This window comes from Teleopsis dalmanni, chromosome 1 (genome assembly GCF_002237135.1).
Source record: "Teleopsis dalmanni isolate 2A chromosome 1, ASM223713v2, whole genome shotgun sequence".
Lineage (NCBI taxonomy): Eukaryota > Metazoa > Arthropoda > Insecta > Diptera > Diopsidae > Teleopsis > Teleopsis dalmanni.
This window is the reverse complement of record NC_051846.1, coordinates 132408043-132419256: the sequence shown is the minus strand read 5'-3', so window position 1 is coordinate 132419256 and position 11214 is coordinate 132408043. Positions and strand designations below refer to the sequence as shown.

Here is an 11214-nt window from a genome sequence, read left to right as displayed (position 1 = left end):
TGTTTGCTGCGGCTGAATTGTTTGGGTACCTCTATCATTGGTTTTAGCGGTGAAAGTTTTATTTGATATCTCTTCGGCAGTTCGTTTATAGAGCGATGATATCGTTGCAACAAGATCACGCATTGCTTGGTGGATGGACCTTCTTCCTCCACCCATCATCACATTTAGCTGGGATATTTTATCTCCGAGTTTAATGAACGCTTCCCTTTTCACTTTTGAAGCACTGTTCCCATTAAGCTCCGGTGGGGATGAGCGAGCTCTCTCGTTGTTTTGCCTCTCTTGTGACAGCACAGGTGAGTGTGTAAGTCTTGGCGCCCTCATGAAGGGGTTTTGGCTGGATCTGACTATCCGTAACTTCTTTGCACTTTCGGTGCCGGTTGGAGTATTAACGCCAGAGTGTGTTGATATTTTTGTAGTTGTGAACATTTCCTTTGCAATTGGGTCCCAACTTAAAGCCATTATCTTAGTTTCGTTGTGTAGTTACCCTTATTATGGTTCCGTGATTATCTTTGCAATGCAGGGAAGTCATGCAAGGGTTGACACATGGCGCATGTGTTCAGAGTCAAACCGGGAGCTAAGCAGAAGATATCTTAACTGCCCTTACACCCCAACTTAACAGGACGAATCCAAGATCGTTCTTTAAGGCTTGCCAGGTTTTAACGGGATGGAGGCAGATGACGCATTAGGCTGAAAGCCGTCTGGATGCTTAGTTGGAGCCAGCGTCTACTCGGCTCAGCTCAGGAGCTTCTCAGGGTTTCTGTGACCTTTTAAGCCACACCCTCCGATGCCTGGCTGAATTTTAGTCGCCTTGTACGACAGGCATGCCTTACCGCGGGAATATTCTAATCCCTATCCCGCAGGGGAATAGAATCGCACAACATTTGTGCGTGGTGCTTTGCATTTTTGTGCACAGCAGAGTGTTTTTCTGCACCCTGATTTTATGTATGATCCATGTTATTTTGTTTGTGTAATCACCAATCAAACCAATATCGTACACAACATATTTTGCTTAAGCAAAATCATATAGGAAAAACTCTAATATCAGAGCAAATGCATACATAGCTTCTGGTTCATGCGTAAGAAGGGAGCCAAATACGAAGTAAAGTTTCTTGGTACGGACTGGATAGACAAATACTTTTTTAACTCTTCTTTGTTATCGCACACTTACTAAATATATTTGTATGCATGGGTATGTGAGACAATATTTTTGAATGTGACGCTTAGACTTTGTTTTTGTGCATTTTTTTTTTGTCTCAAAATATATGACTGGCTTTGTGTGCATGAAATGCACAAGTCTTCCAAATTATTTAAAATTTGATTTTTGCTGAAATTTTATACTGGCTTCATACTAATATATGATGTTTGCCTATGATATGATGCGAAAACACCGGAGTAGCGCAACCACAGTTGTTATTAGTGTAAATGCTCTTAATGTTTGGTTGTGAAGCTGTGCTATGCCATACAGTAGCAATGGTTTCATGAAGAATATTCATAAACACCATATTATACAATAATTGATTATGTTTTATATATTAAGTTTTTATTATTATTTTCTTATATCAAATAAAATAGAATTATTAACTAAATAATATTACTTGAATCATAAAAAATAAAATTATAAACTTAATATAACTTAATTATTCAAAATAGATATATTAACTAAATTTAATTACATATTACTTATAATCATTTAAAATAAATTCATTTATATTAGGGTGAATATTTTTGTTTCATTGCTAATTTTTCGAAGCATTTGTAAGTAGTATTAGACTTATATTTTGTATATAATTTTTATATATAATTTCTGTATTTCTAATCCTAATCCTGTGTATAAACTTTAACATTGCGAAGTTAGTGCTTTTACCTTTTGCTCTATTTCTTTTTATTAAAGAAATATTTATTATTCAATAGTATTAAGTTATTTTGAGGGTTGCGGCAATTCTGTAGCAAAAGAGTTCAAGTCTGTCCATCAATCAAAGTCTGTTTGTAAGCTTGAGACTAAGATGTTTTATTTTGATGAAGATGTGCTTCTACTAAGGTGGTTGCTAGTGTATGCTAAGGTATTTATCGCTGTCATCTGAGAGTAGCTGTTTTTCATTTAGCAGAACAGGTTAGTATACGTGACGTGAAGGTTATTTGTATCGTTTTGGATTCATTTACTTGTATTTTACAATTTTCTAGCTTACAAAGGTCATTTTGGAGGTAGTGTGAAGTTGTTGCTGAATTTGTATGATTTGTAAGTCAAACTGAGTCATCAGCAAAAGTGGCAGTTGATACATTTTCAGTTTTTAGAAGATCGTCTGCACATGCTGGGTCCCAAAACACTACATTGAGATCAGTGACTACGCGTGCCGTATCTGGAAAGGTTTTCGGCCCTTCTACAATGTTGTTTTTACATGTACAACTTAATAAATTGAAATATATGAGTTGTTTTATTAATAACAACTATATTACATTAGGCAACAATATTTACAATATAATATTAACAATTCAACAACAAAATAACATATTAAACAAATTAAATTAATAATTTATATATAAGTTTAATATTATATCAATATGGAATAAACACAACTTTTCACATACTTCTTATAACATCAAAACAAATTTTTTTTAAACAAAAGAGTTTGTACTCAAAACCATACATGTTTATGCAGTGATCGAACAAAATCAAACACACTTGAAACGTATGAACGTGCGGCGAACTTTTTCGCACATCAGGCGGTTGATATTCGCCGGTACTACAGCTAAAAGAGGAGAGACGAAATTTAAAGAAATGTACTGAAATGTGTACTGCAGATTAAACCGCGCAACCAAATGTTTCGGCAAATTAACATGTTGAATTCGTTTGCATGCAGTTGATATTCGAATAGAACAAAAAATTACTCGCATATAATTCCCACTATATAAATCCATGTTTCTAATATTACAAGAGTGAGCACATGCACATTATTTTGTTACTTTTTCTGTTAAGCACAACTAACAGCAGAAATTTGTGAATGCAGTTGCAACATATAAATGTGCGCTCAACTTCTCCGCATACGAAAGACGAAATATAATAGAAATGTTCTACGATTTGAGCTGCAAACTTATGAGCACTATTAACAACTATAGTAGATAAGAGAAGCAAATTGATTGAGCTTTCTTAGACAATTATATTTAAATGTTTGTGCTAAAACTTTTACTTTTAAAAATATATAAATAAAAATGTAATAAATAATATTAATTCTTGATGTAAAGATATATAATATATTTATGTATATTATTTGATATTTTACAAATTATGTTAGGGTGTGCACCGTACACCTGCGCACCTTAGAACAGCCGTCACTGATTGAGATACTTCTGCTTTTACTACATGTAATTTTGTACTTTCTTTATTGAACTTAACTAAAAAACGTCTATCTGTAAAGTAAGTGGCAATACTTTGTGCTATGGTTTTGGAAGTTTATTCTTAATCACTTAACCACAGATAATGAAGCGCTTGCGTAATATCAAAAAGGCTGCTGTACATTTGTTATTCTTCGAACACAATGCACTTATTTTATAGTATTATGACTAAATTTGTTCGGGAAGAGATTTTTTTTATCAATGACCGGTTTGAATATAGAAACGAATAATTTCTTGTAAGCTTTGCTGACTGTTAACAGAAGGTTTATTTATCTAGAAGATTTGGGTGATTTTCTTCGTTTGAGGATCATTAAATTTGGGAATACGACTATTAGGCAAATAAGATCGAACGAGAAGTATTTTTTTGTTAAGATGTCTTTTAACACTTGTGGATTACGTGGGAGAAATAAAAGTTTTATGTTTGCATGTTTTAGCTCATTCTGCATAGCATTTTTAATTTCTAAGATCTCTTTTAACGTGAACCTTCGTATAGTTAGCAATAGGAAAATCAATTCCGTTTGATATTCGATCCAGGTTATCTTCAGCTAAGACGTCAAGAGAAATCGGAAGTGACAGAGTCTGACCAAATAAATTTCTTGTGTGGACCTTGGAGACGGGTGAGTTTAACCCTAGCTATATACGAACCTAAGAAAAGGTTCATTACAAGTGGCGCCCTAGCAGGGATCCTGAGACCAGAACTTCACGATTTGAATAACAACTTTTCCACCGTCACAAACTATCATAAAATACACAGCTAACATGAGAAGGTCGTAGGTTTTTTTTTTATTTTATGGAAACATGACTTAGTTAGGTATCTCGAAGAATAATCTAAGACATGCGACGGTGATTAACAAACTTCGTAACACTGGAGAGCAACATGGAATATTCACGCGACAGAAAATATAGTGAAACATCAGAGCGGCATGTCATGGTTAATAAAGTATCGATAGAGCAGCTACAGTCGCAACCGCAATTTACACTCATATCTTTCTCAGAGGAACACACAGGCAAGCGTCATCGATCTGTATGATCTGTATGCAAATCAAAGAACTGTCGTACAATGCCTCTGTTACTCGATGGACAAAGTTTGTTGTGGTTTAGATACAATAAGAAATACTGGAGCGACCGGGAAGCGTTCAAAAGAGATTTTCTGAAGTTTTTCCTACCACATCAATATTTCGAGGAGATTAGAGGACGAACTGAGAAATCGATTGCAAAAACTAGGAGAGATGTTTAAGATGTATCCTTTGGAACTATATCTTTTAGGAACTATTTTGGAAGTATTCACAACCAATGATAATACAGAAGACCGTGAGACGCATAGCCAGTACTCCGATATGTGATCATTCATAGTCCAGTCTCCAAGTCACCTTTCCGCAACCAGCAGCAACTCCAGCCAACCGTTAAGCAAACACCTAAAGGAAAACCTAGAATTGTGACTTCAACTATTGCAGTAAGCATTCCAACACAAAGTATGCGATATCGAAATGACTCAAACAACATCATGTATCACCGCAAGATCGCAGACTAATCAAAGAAAATCAAAATTGAAACAAATGCAACAAGAGCAAGATTCGGGACCTATCAAGGTGCAAATACCAGAAGTTCAACGACAGCAAAATCCTAAAGTTAAAGAAATGTCAGAAGAGTTTAATTACCAGCGAGTAATTCAAAATCAGGAAACGTTACAAGTTTATTTAAAGCAAGTGCAACAAGAACAAGAGGTACCAGAGGTACAACAAAAACAAAATCCTAAAGTCAAAAAAATGTCAACAGAGTATTGTCAACAACGAGTCATACAAAAACAGGAAATACCATATTCGAGTTGAAGTGAGCGCAGCAACAAGATCCGAGACCTAGTAATGTACAAAGACACCGAGATCCAAGTCACATCATGGTAGCACCTGATCAAGATGTAAAACAACAGCAAGATACACAAGAACAAGCAGCACAGCAGCAAGATCCAAAAATATCAAAAAGCAAATACCAGAAGTACCACGACAACAATAACCTAAATTCAACGAAATGCCAGCAGAATTTAGACAACAGCAAGATATACATGAGCACGTAGCACAACAGCAAGATCCAAGACCTAGTAATATACAAGAGGTACAACGACACCAAATTTCAAGCCCTATCCAGATGAAAAAAAAGCTACACCAGAATACGCATTACAACTAGAAGTGCTTAACAGCTCGCAAGAACAAACACCGTCAAAGACTTCGCTAGTATTATGAAAGCAAAAGGATAAAATGATTAAAACGAATTCAATAAAATGTCAAATATTTGTTGAAATACTTAGTCCAGCCAACTCAATCATTACCATTAGCACAAATACCACAGCAAAAGAAAAATAGTTCTACTCACCTAAAGGAAAAAGTAATCCGTCCTCTAAAACAAGTAGGAGTATGTTATCACGTATCGCAAAAAACTAGTATTCAAAATCGGCGGTAACAAGTTAAATAGCGAAGTGTATTTCAACAAGACGATCACTACACCAAAAAGCAACACGACTTCTATAAAATATATAAGAGTCCAAAGCAACGTCACAGAAATTATACCGACAGGTAGTGGTTCAGTGCTATTTCATTTTCCCGAAAGGAAGGAGTAAGGAGAATGAAGGAGAATGTAACGGCCAACATTTTATTAAAAATTTGATCGTTACAACGCCGTGGATATGGCTGACACAAAACACAACACAAGAAAACTCACTTGTTTAATATGGAATGTTGAGTAAATCTGAAGACATCTGCATTAAAAGTTGTTAATTGATATTTGAAATATTATAAACACCAACTTACTCAAAGCCACCCCCGCAACAACAGAACAACGACATTCGAACCAAGCAAGAACCAAGCTTCTTATGAGTGCATTTCTCATTCTGATTTTTATTTAAATTTTTACTAACGACTTGACTTAGGTACATAACGACGCAGCGTATGTACGTTCTTATTTATTAAATATATGGCTAAGTAATGTATATATTTAGATTATTTATTTTAATCTTTAAAATATAAATTAACTTATGGACATAACGGCGCAGCGTAAGTACTTTCTTATTGTGGTGATATTGAAACAATACGTTAAGTATTTCATATTAAGTACATAATCATTAAATGTTCGGTGACTGCGTTCCACAGTTCCGAGTGTTTGGTGGTGATGAGCTGTTGATGTTACATTTTTTATTTTTAGATATTTGCATATAGCAGTTATTAGAGAATTTTTGTACTCTGTACCCATGTCCGTAATGAACATCTTCATTGGACCGTACAAAAGTATAAAATGTTCAAAAATTGCCTTGGCTACAGTATTTGCACTTTTATTTGGTATTAGGATAGTTCCTAAATATTTTGTTAAATTACATATAAATGTGACAGCATAGTCATTGCCATTCTGAGTTTTAGGTAATGGGCCAATTGTATCTACCAATACTGTGACAAAAGAACCTGTTGGCGTACCAGTTATTGTCATTGGTAATTTTGTATGATTGAGAATTTTATATTTTTGACATTTCTAACATGATTTAACATATCTTGATATGTCTTTGGTCATGTTTGACCAATAGAAATGTCTTCTAATTTTATGTATTGTTATGTATTGTTTTTATGTACTGTTAAATTTTTCAATAATTTATTGTTCTTGGCCTTAAATTCATTTACTGAGACAAATTTAAAAATTATGTCACTAGGTGCCATTTGCACTTGGTTGATGCGATGTTTGCACGCTAATTTCTTTAACTTTTGGAATAATTGTCCGAACTGAATTTTCCCATTGATAAACAGATCATCAATTATTATTTTTTCCATAATTTTATTTCCACGTTTTACCATAAATAACAGTGGTTAGAAGTCAATTTTAATTTTATTTGTTTTCTGACGTCAGTACTATTAATGACTTGATATATATGAGGCTTTTCGTACTTTAATTATTTCTATTTATTTCTTTGTTTTGTTTGGTGGTTGATCGAGTTATCATTTTGAGAATTATAATTGGTTTTTCATTCACATCTTTAAAATTGTCTATCGTTATTCTCGATAGAGCGTTGGCAATACAATTTTCTTTGAAATCGCTTATCGTTATTCTCGATAAAGCGTAGTTTCTTTGCCTTTGAGATACTCCACTGTTAGATCGTATTCTTTAAGATCTAATCTCATTTGAGTTAGTTTTGAACTCGGGGTTTTCATTGAGAAAAGGTAGATTAATGGGCGATGGACGGTTAATGGGCGAGTCATCATGCGTTGAAAAGAATTTGGAGCAGTTTTCAATTCATACGGGAGGGAGTCGTTTGAAACGATAAGTATCATTTCTGTTGAAAATGATGCGATGTCTCTTAATGTAGTAACATTTGATGGAATCCAGACATTAGGTCAAGGCATGAAAAATATTTAGCTCTTTCCAATTGATCAAGAATGTCTTCTGTTCTTGGAAGAGGAAACTGGTCTGCAATCAATTATTTATTTAATTGACGATAGTTCACTTCTAACCGCCATCTATTTTCATTTGAACCGGGTAATGACTTTTAGGGTACTAATAATAATGGGCTATTGTAATATGACATTGGTGGGTCTACTATGTCATCATCTACCAATTTCTTTGCCTGTTTTTCGACTTCTGCTTTGTGATTTATCGCATTACCTTAAACTCTGCAAGTTATTTATAGAAATTTGCTCATTTCTAAACTGAATATATCACTGTATTTTGTACAGAGTGTCGTTTATTCATCGCTAAATTTGCTAGGGAAATTTTTAGATAATCTATTTATAATATCTTTAGTTCTATGATATGAAATTTCTTTTGGCTGTAGTATGTCATAATTTGATATTTTTTAAGTTTTTATGTTGTTAGCTTTTAAAGCTGTAACTAAGCTATTTGGGTTGAGTATTCTTATAAACGCATTATTGCCTTGAACTATAGTGTTTGCAATGAACACACCAGGTTGTGTATTCTTGGTTTTGTACCAATAAATCTTCCAGTTCTGCGCTGAGGTATACTCTCCTAATTACTTGACATCTTCCTGGTACCATAATGAAATCATTGTCACAAATGTTTTTAATTCGTATGGGAATATGCTGTGAAAACATTTTAGTCGTAAAACGAGCTTATCTTTATTTTGCATGAAATCGAGTTTACAATTAAATTTTCTTAAAAAGTCCATGCCGATAATTCCATCGCCTGGTATAGGAAAATCATCTTGTAATGTATAAAACTTATGCGTTACGAGAATATTTTCAGTTCTAAGATCTAATTACGAAAGACCCAATGATTGGATCGAACCTTGGCCTATACCGCCAATCAAATTTATTTATTATATCGAATTCATTTGCTTCATATTTATCTACGTTTGCGATTTTTTGGAGAGACGTCTACTCCTGTATCTACTAATAAAGTTAGTAATTTATTAGTGGAATTATTAAAAAATTAACAAACACGCCCAGATTAAGGTTAAAACTATATATTGTTAAATGTTTTAATCTCTCAGAGGCTGGTTCGGATTTTCCGAACCAATATTGTTTTGGTTAATATTATTATTCGGTCCTGCGGTTATTTACGCGCCCTTGTTGATTTACATTTTCGTTAGAGTTATTGTATTATCTCTGTCTATTGTAGTTATTATTTCGGTAGTATCCTTTATTTCTGTAATTTCCATTTACGCGATTGTTCCCACGATAATTATTTATATTTTGACGCTGTGTGAATAGAACAGTGTCTGTCCGACCTGTACCATCCATTAAGCTTTCTACAAATTTTTGTACTGCATCGTTCAAATTATTAAATTGGCCTGACTTCATAATTAATCTGACTTTAGGGAGTGTACAATTTTGAATCATTGCATCTACAGACGCCTTGGTTGAGTATTGTGTAGCTATCTTTGGTGGTATCCCATCCGAAATGTAAGCGCCCTGAATAGCTTTGGTTAATTGCTCAACCTCTTTGGTGTATTGGTTGGCAGTTTTGTTTTTCTGTTGGAGATTCATTAATTTAGCAGTTAAGACTGCAACTGACTCTCCTTTAATATTTGTCTTTAATGTATTTATTATTGCTAATATTGAATTCTCCATGGTTATTACCTATTTAGCTGTGTCTTTTAGTATAGTTTGTATTAATGTGACTGCCAAACATGTTCTCCTTTTAGTTCACCGACCATTTCGATACCGTCAAGGAAACTTTTTAAACTAGATGCAGTTCTGTCATACTCGGGGTTGAGTCGTGAATCTGTACTAATAAATTGGTCATCTGATTATATCATATTTGTAATGTTCATTTTTCTATTTCTATTTCTGCTAAACTTTTAATTTCGCAAGTTGCTTCTTCAATTGGTCTTAATTTGTCACTGTCTTCATCTAAATTATGTGTAATTTTTTCTTCTATCTTATATTTGGAATAAATGGTTATAAACCTGTCTCCAGTTTCCTAGAATACAAAGTTAACAATTGTTTCATGGGTTTCTGTTAGTTTGTGGCTATATATTATATTTATAGCTCTGATATTATCTAGGCTATTAACTAAGGTCAGTAAATATTTTCTCAGAGTTTCTGATCTAATAAACGTGTTTTTATTTATGCATTTGTATGCCTTGTTAAAATTTTCTTTTTCTATTCTAAGACAATCTTCGATTTTAGACCAAATAGTCATAAGAGATAGAAATTACTTTAGTGTTCTGCTGTCTGATTTAGTAATTTTTATGAAAAAATTTTTCTAATTATCTCATTTGCATAATAGAACAATATGCTTTTGATTTTCAACGGTACCTCATAATTGCGGCTATTTACTGTCCACCCAATTTTAACCCACCTATAGGCCAAGAGGTCTTAGCAAGACGTCCGACCTAACAGTCTTTTTCATCTCTAAAAATGTGAAAAAGGAACTACTAATTATACAATCATTAACTGCCCTATCTTCAGACCACTCTCCAGTTATACTAAATTACTACTCTACAAGAGTGCAGCCAAACGACTTTAGCAAGTATATATGTAATAACAAAATTTGTTGGGACACATTTTTGGGAAACTCTAAATGACAAACTTCAGCTAAATGTAAAATTTGAACAATAGATTAATAGCAACCGTAACTAACTCTACACACGAAATAAAAGTACGTTTACTAATGAGCACTCCACATTTACAAATAAACACCTAACCACTACGAATATTGAAAGTAAAGACATGAAAAAAGTAACCATCAATGAGTTGTGAAATGTAATTTCTAGAAAAATTAATGTAAAAAAAAATCCGGGATATGACGGAATTACTGATAAGATCCTGCGAGAACTGCTTAATAACGGCCTTATCTTTATTACTTATACGTAAAGCACTTAGACAGTATCTCCAACTTCAAAAACATAGAAGCGGATGCACCACAAGGTAGTGTAATAGGTCCTGTCCTCTGTCTACTTCATACAACCGACGTCCCAGCCTCAACGAATGCAAATGAAATAATTACTACCTTCGCTGACGATACTGTACTACCTGCGTTAGACTTCAACATTGACATCGCTAGAGGTGAATTTCAAAAGAATCTAAACATGGTTTCTGAGTGGCTCTTGTACTGAGGTGTAAAAAAAATACAGATAAAACCACACTAGTGACGTATACTAACAAAAAATTTGTGGATAAGCAGTTAACAATACCAAAACCTCACTTGGAAACATCACAGTATCCAAAAAAGATATGCAATGAAACAAAAGTTTGGCCAATTATATTGGATGCTAGGACCAAAATATACACTTTTTTTGAAAAACAAAACACTGGTATATAAAATGGTGATTAATTAGATATGGCATCGAAATCCAACACTAAAATTATTCAAAGGCAACAATCAAAAATA

The 11214-nt window shown here is 33.7% G+C and overlaps 1 long non-coding RNA gene across 1 annotated transcript; it reads left to right on the top strand.

Annotated features, from left to right (window-relative positions):
• Positions 1-1841: 1841 nt before the first annotated feature.
• Positions 1842-2435, top strand: LOC119668774. Its single transcript, XR_005251533.1, has 3 exons — positions 1842-2110; positions 2182-2236; positions 2293-2435. It is a non-coding gene; the product is annotated as an uncharacterized LOC119668774 (long non-coding RNA).
• The last annotated feature ends 8779 nt before the right edge of the window (positions 2436-11214 follow it).